Source organism: Budorcas taxicolor, chromosome 6 (assembly GCF_023091745.1).
Source record: "Budorcas taxicolor isolate Tak-1 chromosome 6, Takin1.1, whole genome shotgun sequence".
NCBI lineage: Eukaryota > Metazoa > Chordata > Mammalia > Artiodactyla > Bovidae > Budorcas > Budorcas taxicolor.
This window is the reverse complement of record NC_068915.1, coordinates 9509119-9527429: the sequence shown is the minus strand read 5'-3', so window position 1 is coordinate 9527429 and position 18311 is coordinate 9509119. Positions and strand designations below refer to the sequence as shown.

The 18311-nt window shown below is 41.0% G+C and overlaps 1 pseudogene; it reads left to right on the top strand.

The window, feature by feature from the left end:
* Window positions 1–3046: 3046 nt before the first annotated feature.
* LOC128050000 (peroxiredoxin-6-like) lies at window positions 3047–17947 on the top strand (annotated as a pseudogene).
* The last annotated feature ends 364 nt before the right edge of the window (window positions 17948–18311 follow it).

The following is an 18311-nucleotide window of genomic DNA, read 5'->3' as shown; positions in this document are numbered from 1 at the left end:
ACTCTTTCAGTTTCAGTCTTTATCCTTCTTCCTTCCTTCCCGTCTCCGGCACTCTCTCTTTCCTACTTTCTTTTGCCTTCTCTTCTTTTCGCTCTTCAACTCTTCTCTTTCCTTCTCTGACTTTCTTTTGCTTTCTCTCACTGCCTCTCTACTCTTGCTCTCTTCCCCCTTGTTCTTTCCTTCCCTCGTCTCCCTTCCTCTCTGTCCTACTCCTTCTGTCCTCTCTCTCGGTTGCTCTCCCTAATGTCTTCCCGGGGCCACCCCTGTCTCCGGGAGACCCAGGGGAGCTCGTCTAAGTCGGGTCGGGTGATACCAGGGCTCGTGTACCAGGAGTTTGGCGGCTGTAGGAGTGGGGAGGATTACAATATGGGGTCCCGTCCAGAGAGGCTGTAGTGGGCGGGGACTCAGGGTTTTCAGCAGTACCTGATCTCCTGGTGCCAGAGGCCGGGTGGGTCCTGCGTCGTCTGTTGGTTGTGGCAGGACCCGGTCTGCGTATTCCCTCAGCAAGGATCGTAGGAGGGAGAAGAGGGGGAGGTACCCCGCGAGTGGGGGAGCCTCTCCCTCGGGGAGGCGAGTCAGGAGAGAGGGCCTGCCGTAGAGCAGTTCAAAAGGGGTCAAACCTGTTTTGGAGTGTGGTGTGGTGCGAATGCGAGTGAGTGCCAGAGGAAGGAGGTCGACCCAAGATAGGCTTGCCTCAGAACTGCGGCTGTCTTGGTCAGATGTGTCTTGATGATGCCGTTCACCCGCTCTACCTTGCCTGACGACTGGGGCCGATAGGGGATGTGAAGATGCCAGCCGATACCTAGGGCCACAGCCACCTGCTGAGAGGTCTGCAAGATAAATGCAGGCCCATTGTCAGACTGGAGAGAGTATGGCAACCCAAATCTGGGAATGAGATGGGCCGCCAAGACCTCCGCCATTGCCGCTGCCGTCTGCCGGGCTGTGGGGAAGGCCTCGACCCATCCTGAAAAGGTGTCCACCAAGACCAGCAGATAGCGGTAGGCTCGATGTCTGGGCATGTGGGTGAAGTGGGATGGTAAAAAGGCATCCCTGTGAAATGGGAGGTCTGAGGAGGTATGGGAGAAAGGAGGGTGTAGGGGTTAGGGACAAGTGGATGGGCAGGGATCACCGCCGCGTTGATCAGGCGGAGATCCTGCACTAGCCGGTAGTCTCCTGAAGCCTTCTGAACAGGGAGGATAGGCGTGTTACAGGGGGAGGTCGTGGGGATCAGGAGACCCTGTCCCATGAGACGGTCAATGATGGGCTTTAGCCCTCTGAGGTTGCGAGTAGATAAAGGAAACTGGGACCGGGCTGGGAAACAGGTGGGGTCCCTTAGCCGGATGAGGACCGGAGAGTGGTGTCGAGCCACCACCGGGACTCGGGTGTCCCAGACCTCAGGATTAACAGAAGAGGTTGGAGGGTCAACCAATAGCATTAGGAAGGCCCCTGACGTGGGAGCCAACCCTGGAGCTGGCTGAAGAGTGGCCTTCAGCTTAGCAAGTATATCTCTTCCCAAGAGAGGAGTAGGGCAGGAGGGGATGACCAGAAAGGAGTGGGTAAATAGACAGGAATCTAACTGACAGGATAGTGGTTGGGTTTGGAGTGGACACGAGGGTTGGCCGTCAATGCCCATAACCGAAACCTGGGAAGGACGTAAAGTGCCTCTGAAAGAGGAAAGGACCGAATAGGTAGGAAATTGATGGACTTACCCGCTACCTGGAGCGTTACCCTGGGCTCGGCTTGGGTTATTGGGGTCCCCGAGTCTGGGCAGCGTCAGTCACCATTGAAGTTCAGCAGCTCCAAAGCCGAAGGAGGACAGGAGGTCTCCCTGGGGCGCTCTGGTCCCTGGCCCCTAGAGGCCGAGGCCCGAGAGGCCTGGGGACAGTTACTGGCCCAGTGTCCTCGTCGTTTGCACAACGGGCATGGCTTGGAAGGAGGTCGTTGATTGGGGCACATCCTGGCCCAGTGCCCTTCTTGGCCGCACTTGAAGCAGGCCCCCAGAGGGGGGTTTTGGGGCCCCAAGCCCGCCGCCGGCCGCAGGGCCGCTACCAAGGCCTGGGTTTGCTGGTTTAGGAGGCTTGCCTGAAATTCGGGCTTTTGCTTGAGCCTTGCCTTTCGGCTGGCCTCAGCAGTTTCCTCGCGGGCATGGTAGACCTTAAAAGCCATTTTCACCAGGTCTCGGATAGGAGTCTGAGGGCCATCCTCGGCCTTGGCCAACTTTTTCCGAATATCGGGGACAGACTGGGAGATAAAACGATTGGCCAAGGTGGCCGCCCCGATGGGGGACTCAGGTGACAGCCTGGTGTATTGGATGAGGGCTTCGGTCAGCCGATTAAGGAACATGTCTGGGTTTTCGTCGGGCCCCTGGGTCACCTCGTCTAGTTTGAGGAGGTTTACAACCTTATGAGAGGACGTTTCCATCCCGTCGAGGATACACTCGACCATATAGCGTACTCGCAGCTGGCCACCACCCCTCTCCTGGTAGTTCCAATCAGGGTCAGTGTCGGGAACCACCTGAGCCCCTGGGGGGCGCTTGGGGGAGGGGTTGGCATATTGCCGCTGGTCGACCTGAGCCTTGGCTGCCGTCCAGATGGCCTGCCTCTCCTCGGGGGTGGTGGTAGACTCCAGGATGACATATATGTCCTGCCATGTCAAGGCGTAGGAGTGGGTCAGACCAGTAAACTGCTTAATGTACTGAGTGGGGTTGGAGGAGAAGGAACCCAGTTTGGCCTCAATCTGTGCTAAGTCTTGGAGAGAGAAGGGGAGATGGACTTGGACTAGACCCTCAACTCCAGCTACTTGTCGGAGAGGGAATAGCTGGGCTAGGGGAGGGGAAAGGGAGGCTCCCGGAGGGTTGCTGTGGGAGCGAGTGTGGGAGCTAACCGGGGAAGGGGAGGGAGTGACGGGGGGAAGAGGAGGATACAAGATAGGGTTAAGGGCTGGAGGATCCAGGACCGGTGGTGGAGCCTCGGGGGCAGGAGCGGAGGTAGGAGAGTCCAGAGGGGAAGGGGAGGTAGCAGAAACCGGAGTGGAAGGGGTAAGGGCCATGGGAGAGGTATAGGGAGGAGGGGCCACCAGATCTTCTGGGGGAACAGAGAAGGCAGAGGACTCAGGGACGGGAGGAGCTGGTTTGGCCCGGGAGGGTGGAAAAGGGGGAGCCAGGATAAGCAGGATTTGGCGGGGAGTGCACGTGGTGCACAGGGTGGGGCGAGAGCGCAACGCCCAAAAGGCCTGAACATAGGGGGCCTCAGACTATTTTCCCGTTCTCCTGCAGTAGTTATCTAAATCACGGAGGACGTCAAAGTCAAATGTCCCTGGGGCTGGCCACTGTGAACCAATATGGCAGACGTATCCCTTTAATCTTAGGGTCCGCAGGTTAGCCAGCAGGCACCCTAAGGGGGTGGAATATTGGGGATCGGGTTTGGAGGCCGTCGATCCCATGGCGATCACCAAACGGAGACTAACCCCCGCTGCCCGAACGTCTTCGGGTTCCAAGGGAAGCCGGGGGTCCGCACAGCCATTCGGAACTTCTTCCTCCCGTACTGGGGGACCGAGGAAGGCCGAAGCCAGAGGACCTTCACAGCCGTTCGGGACGTCTCCCTCCTGAGCTGGGGACCGAGGAAGGCCGAAGCCGGAGGTCTACACAGCTGTTCGGGACGTCTCCCTCACAAGCTGGTGACCGGGAGGACCCAGTAAGTGCGCACCCGTTACTGGGTCCTAGGAAGTGGTCGCCAGGGACGGCGGGCTCCAAAGCTGAAGGGACTTACCCCGTATCCTGCCGTCTGGGGGGTTGGTCAGCCACCTGGGTCCGGGGGGCTACTGCGGTGGTGGAGCTCGAGGGGGTCTCGAGCCCCACGTTGAGCGCCAGAAGTAAGAAACGCCGCGGGAAGAAGGAACCACCCCTATGGACCGTTGAACAGGGCCTTTTATTGGGCGGTCGCTCTCAGGCAGAACTCCCGGGGGTGGGTAAGCAGGGGAGCGAGGGGGGTCTGCGAAGCAAAGGGAGTCTGCGAGGTGTGAGGGGTGGGGAAGGGGTTTTATAACCCGGGCCAGGGCTCCCATATAAGGAAGAAAACGCGGGCTCAGCGGTGATTGGTGTTCAAGGGCTCCGTGTCGGCTCCTGATTGGTCGGCTTGGTTGCCGGCCTGTCTCCGGGGTGTGTCTGCAGCGCCCTCTGCTGGGGCATGTCCCGACATGCCCGGGCATGCCTGACCTTGCCCTGACCTTCATCCTGACCTCGCCCTGACCTTTCAGCTATCAGGTCCAAGGAAGGGGAATTCGTTCCCAACAAGGACCCCAATGATACAGGAGGACTCAGTTTTATACCTTTTGCTACATGGCTGGTTGCTGCTGCTACTGCTGCTGCTAAGTCGCTTCAATCGTGTCTGACTCTGTTCAACCCCATAGACGGCAGCCCATCAGGCTCTCCCATCCCTAGGATTCTCCAGGCAAGAATACTGGAGTGGGTTGCCATTTCCTTCTCCAATGCGTGAAAGTGAAAATTGAAAGTGAAGTCGTTCAGTCGTGTCCAACTCTTAGAGACCCCATGGACTGCAGCTCACCAGGCTCCTCGATGGGAGGAGGAGCCCTCCATGTCATCCCTCCATGGGATTTTCCAGGCAAGAGTACTGGAGGGGTGCCGTTGCCTTCTCCGTTACAACATGTAGGTGAGGAAGAATTAACAATTACAACATGAAGGTGCAGGTGCTATCATTAATCTAACTGAGACAACCTGACCGTTACTTCCAATCTTTGTTTGCCTTCTGTGAGGAGGGGTTTCCTGGTTTTTCTTTAAGGATGGTTAACAGAGTTCAGACCCAGTTCACATCCTGCCTTGAGATGGCTGACAGTCTTCAGGATGAAATCCCTCTTGCCCTCCCCCCAACATTCTGAGAAACTTCTATACCGGATTCCACAGTGGCTGAACCAATTTATATTCCCATCATCAGCATTCCAGGGTTCTCTTTCTTTTCTCCACAACCTCATCAACGTTTGTAATTGTACATTTTGATGATAGCCATTCTGCCAGGTGTGGGGTGATATCTCATTGTTATTTTGATTTTCAATTCTATCATAATTAATGATAGTGAGCATCTTTTTATGTGGCTATTATCCACCTGTATAGCTTCCTTTGAAAAATACCTATTCAAGTCTTTGCCCATTTTTTGATTGAGTTGGTTGGTTTATTTTGTTTTTTGTTTTTTTTTGTTTTTTTTTTGAGATTGTCTTTAATGAGCTGTTTAGATATTTTGGATATCAACACTTTCTCAGTCTTATTGTTTGTAAATATTTTATCCCATTCCCTGGTTTGACTTCTTGTTTTGTCAGTGGTTTCCTTTGCTGTGCAAAAGCTTCTGTTTTGTTAAGTCCCATTTCTTTATTTTTGCTTTTGTTTCTCATTGCTTTTGATGTGGCTTGGCTCTGAATCCCATTAACCATAATTAAAGAAAAACTAGGAAACCCCCACCTCACAGATGGCAAACAAAGATTTGAAAGTAAAGGTCAAGTTGTCTCAGATTAATGATATCGCCTGTACCTGCATGCTGTAATTGTTAATTCTTCTGCACCTGCATGTTGTAAAACTAATTACTAACATGTAACCAGCCAGAGCCAAAAAATATTGCCATGTTTTATGCCAAAAAGTGTTCTGCCTATGTTCCCTTCTAAGAGTTTTATGGTTTGGGCCTTACATTTAGGTTTTTCATCTATTTTGAGTTTATTTCTGTATATGGTATTATAAGAAACAGTTGTAATCTTTTTCGTTGACATGTTGCTGTCCAGTTTTCCCAGCAGCACTTATTGACAAGACTGTCTTAACTTACATATTTTGTCTCTTTTGTTGTGTTGATTGACCATAGGTATGTGAGTTTATTTCCAGGCTTTCTATTCTGTTCCATTGATCTATGTGTCTGTTTTGTGCCAGTACACATTGTTTTGACCACCTGAGCTTCATAGGATTGTCTGGGAAGGTCGTATCTTCAACTTTGTTATTTTGTTTCAAGATTGCTTTGGCAATTCAGCATCTTTTCTGTTTCCATATGAATTTTAGGATAATTTGTCCTAGTTCTGTGAAAATGTCATGGGTATTTCCACAGAGATTGTATTATATCTGTACATTGCTTTGGGTAGTACAGACATTTTAACAATATTACATCCAAACCAAGAGCATAGGCTATCTTTCCATTTCTTTTTATCAACTTCAGTTTCCTTCATCAGTAGTCTATAGCTTCCAGATTATGAGTCTTTCATTACTTTGGTTAAGTTTACTCCTAGGTATTTTAAGTTTTGATGAAATTTTAAACAGCACTTCTTTACTTTCTCCTTCTGATATTTAATTACTAGTGTATGATGCTAAAGCTGAAACTCCAGTACTTTGGCCACCTCATGCAAAGAGCTGACTCATTGGAAAAGACTCTGATGCTGGGAGGGATTGAGGGCAGGAGGAGAAGGGGACAACAGAGGATGCGATGGCTGAATGGCATCACCGACTCGATGGACGGGAGTTTGAGTGAACTCCAGGAGTTAATGATGGACAGGGAGGCCTGACGTGCTGTAATTCATGGGGTCACAAAGAGTCGGACACGACTGAGTGACTGAACTAAACTGAACTGAAAGAAGCAGCAGATTTCTGCATGTTAATCTTGTATACTGCACCTTTACTGAATTCATAATGATTTATTTAATACTTTTTTGGTGGAGATATCAGAGTTTTCTATATAAAGTTCACTTAAACTGCTAATAGCGACAGTTTTACTCATTTCTTTGTAATTTGAATTTTTTTTATTTCTTTTCTTTTCTTTCTTTCTTTCTTTTTTTTTTTTTTTTTTTGTCTATTGTGGCTAGGATTCCAATACTATGCTAAATAAACATGCCAATAGTAAGCGATTTTGACTTGTTCCTGAATTTAGAGGAAAGGCTTTCAGTTTTTCAGCATTGCATATTACATTGGCTATAGGTTTTTTGTAAATGGCCTTTATTATGTTGAGATATGTTTGTTCCCTCCATCCCTACTTTGGTTTGGTTTTTTGTTTTTCTTTTAATCAAGAATGGATGTTGACTTTTGTCAAATGATTTTTCTGCACCTATTGAGATGAACATGTGGCTTTTTTCTGACCTTTTGTTAATTTGTTGTATTACGTTGATTGATTTGTGGATATCAAGTCATCTTTGAATCCTTGAAATAAAGCTAATTTGATCATGATGTATGATATTGGATATATATCGGATTTTGGAAATAACACCCTATGAAAGTGTTTGTTGTTCAGTCATGTATGACTTTTTGGGACCCTGTGTACTGTAACCTGCCAGGTTCCTCTGTCCATGGGATTCCCCAGGCAAAAAGGCTGTGGTGGGAAGCCATTTCCTTCCCCAGGGGATCATCCTGATCCAGGGATAGAACCCATGTCTTCTGCATTGCAGGCAGATTCTTTACCACCTGTCTGAGTCATCAGGGAAGCCCCTAGTACTGGAGAGAGTTGCCATGCCCTCCTCCAGGGGATCTTCCCAACCCAAGGATCGGACCCAGATCTCCTGCATTGCAGGGAGATTCTTTACCAACTGAGATACCTAGGTACCTATTGAGTTCAACTGGCCATTTTAATCTCTCATTGGATTCTGTTTGCTAATATTTTTCAGGATTTTTGTATCTATATTTATCAAAGATATTGGCCTGTGATTTTCTCTTTTTGTACTGTGTGTTTGTTTTTGGTATCAGGGTAATTGTGGCCTCATGGAATACATTCGGAAATGTTATAAACTCTTCAATTTTTTGACATAGTTTGATAAGGTTAGATATTAATTCTTCTTTATATATTTGATAGAATTTCCCTGTGAAGCCATATAGTCCAAGACTTTTGTTGGCTGGAAGTTTTATAGGTTAGTGTTTCACTACTAGTGTTCAGTTTGTTCAAATTGTCTTTGTTCTTGCTTCATTTCTTGGCAGGTTGTATGTTTCCAGAAATCTGTCCATTTCTTTTGGATGTCCACTACATTGATGTATAACTACTCATAGTATTCTTTTCTGATTTTGTTTCTATCTCTTGGTTGTGGTTGTTATTTATCCACTTTCATTTCTTATAATTTTTATTTGGTACTTTGTTTCCTTCTTAGTAAAACTGGCTAATGATTTATCAATTTTATTTTTTCAAAAACCTCCATCTTGTGTTCATTTATCTTTCATATTATATTTTTTATTTTCTATTTATTTTCTTTCTCTTTATTAATTCTTTAATTCTGCTTATTTTAAGCTTTGTTCTTCTTTTCCTAACCTTTTAGGTGGTAGGTTAGGTTGTTAACTTGAAATTTTTCTTGTTTCTTGAGGAATGTGTGTATTACTATGAACTTCTCTCTTAAAATTGCTTTTGGTAAATCCCATGGACTTTGGAAAGCTGTGTTTCTATTTTCTTTCATCTTGAGGTATTTTATGAATTCTTCTTTGATATCATCATTGACCCATCATTTTTATAGTAGCTTTTTATTTAGTGTTGAGAGGGTAACAGGCAGGAAGGCTAGGGGGCCCCAAACGGAAGAAATAGACTGCAAGTGTTAGACAGTTTTTCTCTGTCTCTTCAGCAGCAAGAGGAAACAAACTATAAGTGCCAGATTTTTTTCCCTTCTCTATACAAAGTTAAAAGATTTCTTTTAAAATTCTGTGTTCCATGACAACACCTGGTTCCACCTGAATTTAACTTTTCTCAACCCTTGAGCTTTTCTTATGGAAATATTTTTCTTAAGCTGTGTTAATGAACTATGTATTTAGCTTAGACTCTGTCTTTCATCAAGTCTGTTTCACCTAAGACTCAGAACCAACTGGACAAACCAGTGTATTTTAACCAACAAACCAGTATATTTTTCTTATGCAAGTGTTCACCTAACCTATGCTGATGAGACTGTATTTGTTTAGAAACCTGCCTTTCTTCAAGATTCATATCAATTATTTTATGGCCCAGGATGACTAACCTTGTGCCAATGTTATCTCAGAATCCATGTTATGTTGTGAGGGGCCTGGTGCCACTCTGTGAGTTTTAGGACATTTCCTTTTTCTAATTAGCAGCCTGCTGGTACATATATAACTTCCTGCTAAAGACTAGCAGGGGGGCACTCTTTCTGACCCCTTCTGATGTCTGTTGTCAGAAGTACTCTCTATCTTTTATACTTTAATAAAACTTTATTACACAAAAGCTCTGAGTGATCAAGCCTCATCACTGGCCCCAGATTAAATTCCTCTCCTCCAGAGGCCAAGAATCCCAGTGTCTTTCATGGCTCAGCAACAACCTTTCAGTATTTGCATACCTGTTTTTTTCCCATTTTTATTTATGTCATTTGGTTTCTAGTTTCATACCATTTTGGTCAGTCAAAGTCCTTGATATAGTTTCTATCCTCTTAAATTTATTGAGACTTGTACTGTGGCCTAGCATGTAATCTATCTTGAAGAGCAATTTATGGGCACTTGAAAAGAACATGTATTCTTCTGTTTTTGGATATAATGTCCTATAGGTACTTATTGAGTTCAACTGGCCTATTGTTTCATTTCATACCACTGTTTAAGAAAATTTAAAAGAAAACCTTTTAACTTTCTATCTAGATGATCTGTCCATTAATATAAGATTTTTTTGTCAAACCCAGGGAAATAAACATAAAATAACACAAGCATACTGCTAAGGAAAATCAAACCACAAGGGAAGAAGCAAAAAGGAGAAATAAGCAGAGAAAAACTCAAAAAATAATTAGAAAACAAGTAATAAAATGTCAATAAGAGCATATCTATCAATAATTACTTTAAATGTCAGTGAATGATCCAATCAAAGACACAGAGTAGGTGGTTGGATTTTAAAAATCCAATTATTTCTACTTACTTACTTCAAGGTATCACTTCAGATCCAAAGACACACACAGACTAAAAATGAGGAAATGGAAAAAGATATTTCGTGCAAATAGATATGATAAGAAAGAGGGGATAACAACATATTTCTTTTAAGCAAATTCTAGAACAAAAATGATGAAAGCCATTATATAATGATAATGGATACAAGAGACAATCAATACAAAGGAAGGATATAAAATCTGTTCACATGTATGCACCAAATATTAGGCACGCCAAAACATATAAAACAAATACTAAAAGACATAAAGGGAGAAATGGCAATAATACAATAATAGTAGGAGACTTTAAAATCACGGTTATATTAAAGAGCAGATCATCTGTTCATTATATCTAATATAGGTTTTTTGATTTTTATTACCAAGGGGTTCATATATGATAAGTTACTTGTTTTTCCTTTGTTTCTAAATAATAATCTTGCTAGGTAGAGCATCCTAGATTATAGATTTACCCTTCCAGCACTTTGGATATATCATACCATCTCTCTTCTGGTCTGTAAATATTCCTTAAGTCAGCTGATAGCTGAACAGAAATTTCCCTTGTATATGACTCTTCTGTTTTCTCTCTTCTTTTTAGAATCTCTTTTTATCTTTAACTTTTGCAGTTTTACTTGTGATATTTCTTGATGTGGTTTCTAGGGGTTAGTCTTGTTTGGAATGCTCTCTGCTTTCTAAACCTTGATATCTGTCTTTCTTCAGGTTCATGTAGTTTTTAGCCATAATTCCCTCAAACACATTTTTGATTTCTTCTATTTCTTTTCTCTGGGACCCCATTTTATGTTTAATGTTATCACAGAGATCTCTTAAACTGTTTTCATTTTTTGTGTTTCTTTTTGCTATTATAATTGGGTGATTTAAATGTATATTTTTGATAAGAAAAACATTTTATGAAGTAAAATAGCTATATTTGAAAGATATTCAAAATACATATAAAATGAATTATTAAAAATGTAAAAAATATTGTATTTTGTATTTAAGCTGTCAAGTTTAATGAGTGATCACAATTAATTGACATACCTAAAATATTCATCATGTTTCATAAAAAACATACATAATATCATTAAGGAACTTGTGTCTTAAATACACTTTTATTTTATAAAGTGAAAATACTCCTTATTTTTAACTCCATGAAATCTACAATTTGCTGTTCTTGGAAAGAAAGAAAAGATCCACAGACTTCCTCTGTATATGCTTGATCAACTTTCCTAATACAAGGGAAAATACCAGGCATCTGCCCACATCAGGAATAGTGCTTTGTGAGTGCCTCTGCCTGGAATTCTCCCTTCCTTAAAATACATGGATATTTATCCCTTATCTCTTTATGTTGACTTTTAAATGTCAATTTCTCTTTTCCTGATCACCTTAAAGATAAAATTTCACGTCTACTATCAAGGTTGCTTTTTATTTTTTATCTACACTGCTTACTTTCCTTATTTTGCTTCATAGTAGCAACCACATCAAACATAATACATATTGTCTTTATTTGTTCATGGTCAAGCTTCCCCCTCTAATATGTGATCCTTTTAGATTACAGATTTTATTGACTGCTTTGGTCACTGCTATATCCCTAAAGATCAGGACAGCTGCATGTTAAATAGTAAATGCCCAATGCATGCATATTAGTGGGAAATGATGTTGTTTTATTTCTAATACTCAAATTTATTGACTAAAAAAGTAAGTGAAGAATTCCCATTAGCAATAGGCTTAAAAATTCTGTCTTGAGATAAGAAATGTTAACTAGCTTATTCATATTTCATAAATATTGTATCACTTTTAGTGTAGTAAAATATATTATTGGAACATATAAATTAGAAAAATCAAATCTTAATAACTTTATATTCCAAGAAATATGTCTTTGTTAATTGAGGGATGCCTTGGAAACCAATACTGTTCTCCAATATCATTAATATCTTTCCCCAAACAAATAATATCTTACAAAAGCACTTTCTGTTTAAAATCCTCAGTGTGACAAAATGTCATTAAGAGGAATGGTTAAAGGCATAAACTCTGAAGCAGAAAGCCTCAGGTTAAAGCCCAGCTCTTCCATTTATTAGCTATACAGCCTTGAAAGAGACCCTTAATCTCGCTGTCTAGTTCCCGCACCTGCAAAATAAGAATAAAATGAATCATTTAACTATTACTACCTCATATGATTGCTATGTGAATTTAATTAATCAATGCAGGTAAAAGCCTATAGAACAAAGTCTAGTGAATAGTATGCAAATACATGCACAGAATATTATTTTTTAGGATTTTTTTTTTAAACATTCTACTTCCCTATATCTCCCCTCCCTTCAAATTTAAACATTTGCTTCCCAGACAGAAACTGATTTTTGGAGTCATGTATCAAAGGGCATATGAAGATAGAAGTGTGAAAAAGTAAATGAGTGGATTCAAAAGAGATTGCATGAAGCTGGACAATCTATTTAATCTCAGTTTATGCATGACAATGATATATTTTTTAAAAAGAATATATCATAATATCACAAGCTATGAATTTGAACCCCTGTTTTTCTTCTTGTGTCTCTTTGGGAAATTGATTTTCCTGTGCTCAACAATAAAATGGAGACAATTATACTTGCATTAAATAGCTTGAGTAAATTTCTGCAAGGATAACATATATTGCTACTAGTGAAAAGCAGTTTATGGTGATGGTAACCCACATGCCTTTCTCTCCAGGGCTTTCTATTGGAGTTCAGCTTCAAAGAAGTTCATGATTTATAGAACTGCCCACTTCACCGGGAATGATTGTTTATATATTGTAAAGTTGATCAGTTCAGTTCAGTCACTCAGTCCTGTCTGACTCTTTGCAACCCCATAGACTGCAACACGCCAGGCCTCCCTGTCCGTCACCAACTCCCAGAGCTTACTCAAACTTATGTCCACTGAGTTGGTGATGCCATCCAACCATCTCACCCTCTGTTGTCCTCTTCTTCTCCTGGCTTCAATCTTTCCCAGCATCAGGTTATTTTCAAATGAACCAGTTATTTGCATCAGGTTGCCAAAGTCGGAGTTTCAGCTTCAGCACCAATCCTTCCAATGAATGTTCAGGACTGATTTCCTTTAGGACGGACTGGTTGGATCTCCTTGCAGTCCAAGGGACTCTCAAGAGTCTTCAACCCCACAGTTCAAAAGCATCAATTCTTCAATGCTCAGCTTTCTTTGTAGTCCAAATCTCACATCCATACATGACTATGGGAAAAACCATAGCCTTGATTAGATGGACCTTTGTTGGCAAAGTAATGTTTCTGCTTTTTAATATGCTGTCTTTGTTGGTCATAACTTTTCTTCCAAGGAGTAAGTGCCTTTTAATTCATGGCTGCAGTCACCATCTGCAGTGATTTTGAAGCCCCAAAACATAAAGTCTGCCAGTGTTTTCTCTGTTGGAACATACATAATTAACTGACAAGTCTATGTGGTTCACAAAAGACATATCTAAAATGGAAGGGTCCAGGCAAGAAGAAGGTTAAGAATCAAAAAAGTTATAACATGCAAATTCTAAATTAAACAAAAATAAAAAGTGCTTGTAGCTATATTACTATCCAAGAAAATAGACTTTAAGGATAAAACAAAGTGAAGCTGACTAAAATTGTGGTCATTTTATAATGACCATAATTATTTCAGAAGGAAAATATAGAATTTTAATTTAGCTTACACTTGAGAATGTAGCTGCAAATTTTCTGTTTAAGTGCTGGTTCTGTCATTTTCAGCTTGAGAAACAAACTCTATCTCAAATAAGAGAAACATGTAGGAAAGCTACTAATTAGCTCCTAAGGCTGGCAGAAAGTTTACAAAATTAGATACACAGAAAGAAAAAAAGCAATGCTAAGTTTCAGCTACTGCATCATGATTATAATGCAAAGGGCAGTCAGGTTACAATGTCACGTGGACACAGCTGGAGCAGCTGACACCAACACTATAGCTGGATATAGCTGCTGACACCACTGGATTTCCTAGGCAATTCTGGAGAATCTACATGGGTGAGTTAATCCTAGACCTTTCTTATCACTTGAAAAAAGGATCCCAAGAATCCTAATCATCAAATCCTTTCAGGCTAGAAATTGATAGATACATACAAACATATATAATTTTTTTCTAAATGGGTAGTCATTGAGAAAATTCAAAAAAAAAACACAAATAAAAATTTGCTTTTGCAAATAACAGAACAAACATGACCTCTACAACTACAACTAGAGCACAAGGCTAAAATATTCAACTTTTCATGGAAATTGCTACCCTGGTGGATTTCAACTTCTTTATTCATGGCTAACTTGAATGAATTCCTGACTTATTCATTCATCAGTAGGGAAGGTGGCAAAAATATCATTAAATAATTCAAAGTGCAAAATCCAATCTCCAAAACAATTAATAGACTGTCTCAACTTTCTTCCAGTTTTATCAGGCCACTATCGATATAGAGTTCTGTGATCCTTCGGCCTGAAATAATCACCGTAGCAGAGCTTGCAATTTGACAGGACAAAAGACAACTTGACAGCCATTCCTCAAACAAGCATAGACTGCCCTTCCAGTGCTAAGCTGAATTTGACATTTTAATTTAAAAGGTATTTTAACATAGATACACACACATACACACACACTCATGTACATGCACACACACACACACACACACATACTCTGCTATTGCAGAATCAGTGTTATCTTACCTTAACCAAAAAGAAAAAAATCTGATATCCAAAAGGCAGATTTTTTGTAAGAAATATATTATGGCTCTATATTCATGAATCCTGATAAATTAAAAAATAATATATTATAATTAGTTTACTATTGTAATGTATGTCATCACTACAGAAAATAATAATAACTAGTAAGAATCAAGAAGGAATTACTATAAGTACAGAATTCAAATTCCTGTTGCTATAATTACTTACCAACTTAAGTGAAAGGATGTGTAAGTGTGCATGTGCATGACTGTTATAACACATTAATGAACAGGAATCAAAAATATATCAAAAAGTATTGCACTAGTTTTATTTTTAAGGAGGAAAACCTTAATTTGCTAATGAGAATTATTTAGAGAAATATAAATAGCATTATATTTGGTTTTACAGAACAACTAGCACATAAATTTTGAACAGAACATATTTAATAAGTAAAATAAAATTTAGTGTCACTATATGACCTATTCAATCAAATAAGGCAGAGGCATAATCTAAAAGCATCAAATTGACTAAAATAGCAATTTTCAGTATATCCTGCACCATCTTGCCCATGAAATCAGCCATTTGACATCCAGAGTCAGCCAACAGCTGGTCTTGTCCCAGTTGGTTGAATCATGAATGTGGAACTGACTAAGGAATCCAAGCATCTCAGGTTTACTATGGGGGCCTTGTGGGGAGATTTGAGGGAGGAGTATAACCAATCCCTCTTGGATGCCTAGGAATTATTGTACTTCTTTTCAATATACTGTCTTACCATATTGCATTTTGTTAGAAAATAAAAAGAAAAATTTCATTAATTCCAAATTAGTTACATTTTTAGAAACTATGCTAAAATTGGAGTCGTTGAAGGAGAAAGACAACCAAATACATTAACTGTAATTTTTACTACATCTTTGCTATATGAGAACAGTTTAAAATATAAAAAAGATGCCTCTGTGAAAACAGGAAACAAAAATTTATAAGATAGATTGGGAAAAGTTACTAGAGTTTGGTATGACTTGATTCTAAACATTGTTGAAAAATCTGTTGAAATTTTTGGCCAGCATGGAGAAACTGAGGTTGCCTTAATTATAGGACTGGATGCAGCATAATTAAGACTGGGGCTGTAATTAAGCCCATGATGAATAATTGAATGTTTGTTGAATGAGTGAATAGCCACTGGCTGGCCAATTTGGATTTAGCAAGAGTTCAGGAAACAGAAGTTGAGAGCTAAGACATTGGTAGTGTCACTGGAAATTTTTCAGTCTATCAGAATCTTTTACCGAATACAATTCTATTTTTTTCTTTCCTTCCATGTTATTAATTTCAGTAAAGTTTCAGGAATACAAAAGCAACATTGAAGTATCAGTTGCATTTCTATACATTAAGCATAAACTCTCAGAAAAAAAAAAGAAATTAAGAAAACAATCATTTTTATAATAACGTCAAAAAGAATAAAATACTTGAGGATTAATTTAACCAAGGAAGTTAAAGACTTTTACATTGAAAACTACAAGAAATTAAGGGAAGAAATTGAAGAAAATACACATGAATGGAAAAATAGTATATGTTCAAGTATTGCTATTGTTGTTTGTCTAAGTCATGTCTGACTCTTTTTTGACTCTGTAGCCCACCAAGCTCCTCTGTCCATGGGATTTCCCAAGCAAAAATACTGGAGTGGGTTGCCATTTCCTTCTCCAGATCGATTCTTCATCTCCTGCATTGGCAGGCAGTTTCTTTACTTCTGAGCCAATAGGGAAGGTCTGTTTGAAGAATTAGTATTGTTAAAACATCTGTTGGAGAAGGAAATGGCAACCTATTCCAGTATTCTTGCCTGGAGAATCCCATGGATGGAGGAGCCTGGTCGGCTACAGTCCACAGGGTTGCAAAGAGTCAGACACGACTGAGTGACTTCACCATCACCAAATATCTGTACTAGAAAAAGTAATTTACAGATTTAATAAAATCCATGGCAAAATGTCAATGGCATTTTTCACAAATGTTGGAAAAATAATCCTAAGAATCAAATGGAACCACAAAGATTCAAAATAGCTAAAACAATCTTGTGAAAGAAGAAAAAAAGTCATAGGCATCATACTTTTAATTTTCTATTTGTACTACAAAGCAATAATATAACAATCAAAACAGTATGATACTGGCATATAAAGAAACACATAGACCAACAGAACAGAATGAATACCCTCAAATAAACCCACACATGTATAATCAAATGATCTTTAACAAAGGTGCCAAGAATATAAGGTGGGGAAAAAATAACTTCTTCAATGAATACTGTTGAGAAAATTGCATATTCATATACAAAAGAATGAAATTGGACACTTATCTTACACCATGTACAGAAATCAACTTTAATTAAAAACTTAGACTTTAAATTGTAAAACTCCTAGATTAAAAAAATAAAAATAATTTCTACCTTGGTCTTTACAATGAATTTTTTATATGATATAAAAGCACAGGCAACTAAGAAAAATGAACTAAGGAAGTAATCAATAAAATTTCCTATGGAATGGGAGAAAATATTTGTAAACCATATGCCTGATAAAGGATTAATATCCAAAGTATATAAGAAAATTCCATCACTCAATAACGAAAACTAAGCACATTAAAAATGAGCAACTGGAGAAACTAGAACCATAGGCTAGTGGCGGGCAGTCCTGCACTTCCTCCTATGTCCCTATCACCATTGCCGCCACGCGTGGAGGTTTCCTTCTGCGGGATGAGGTTCCCAGCTTCGAGGCAAGTACTACCATCAGCTTCATCCGTTTCCATGACTATCTGGGAGACTCATAGGTAATTCTCTTCTCGCACCCTCGGGATTTTACCCCAGTGTGTACCACAGAACTCGGCAGAGAAGCAAAGCTGGCACCAGAATTTGCCAAGAGAAAAATTAAGATGATTGCTCTTTCCATAGACAGCGTGAAAGAGTATCTTGCATGGAGCAAGGATATCAACACTTACAATGGTGAAGAGCCACAGAAAAGTTATGCTTTCCCATCACTGATGATAAGAATGGGGACCTTGCCATCCAGCTGGGCATGCTGGACCCAGCAGAGAATGACAAAAAGGGCATGCCTGTGACCGCTCATGTGGCGTTTGTTTTTGGTCCTGATAATAAACCAAAACTGTGCATCCTCTACTCAGCTACCACTGGCAGGAACTTTGATGAGATTCTCTTTCCAGCTGAGAGCAGAGAAGAAGGAGGTCACCCTGGTTGAATGGAAGAACGGGGACAGCATGATGGTCCTTCCAACCATTCCTGAAGAGGAAGCCAAAAAACTTTTCCCTAAAGGAGTCTTCTCACCAAAGAGCTCCCATCTGGCAAGAAATACCTCTACTACACCCCTAGCCATAGGCCCGCTATGGAGTTGGTGCTGGAGCTGCGCTCCTAACACTGTGAGCCAGAGGACGGCAGCTGTCCATCATGTTTCCCTGCAGCAAGCCATTAAAAATATTCTGGTGTGATGACAGCCAAAGTCTTTAGGTTGCTACTCTGGCTTATTAAATGAAAATGGTTCTAAAAATCCCTTGGGGTCCTTTGTGCCTTCAGCAGCTTTCTCCTCTGTTCATATATCTTTGCACTCTCTGCTGACTCTCTTTGAAATTTGAGACTCATCTTGAATCTCTGCAGGGTTTATGACCAAGAGATGGTATCAGTTTATGGTTGAAAAAGCCTGCTTTGCTCCATCATAGTGTCAGCCGAAATGCTCATTTCACTTTTTAAAACCTGAATGGAAAAAACAGGGCAGGGTGGGG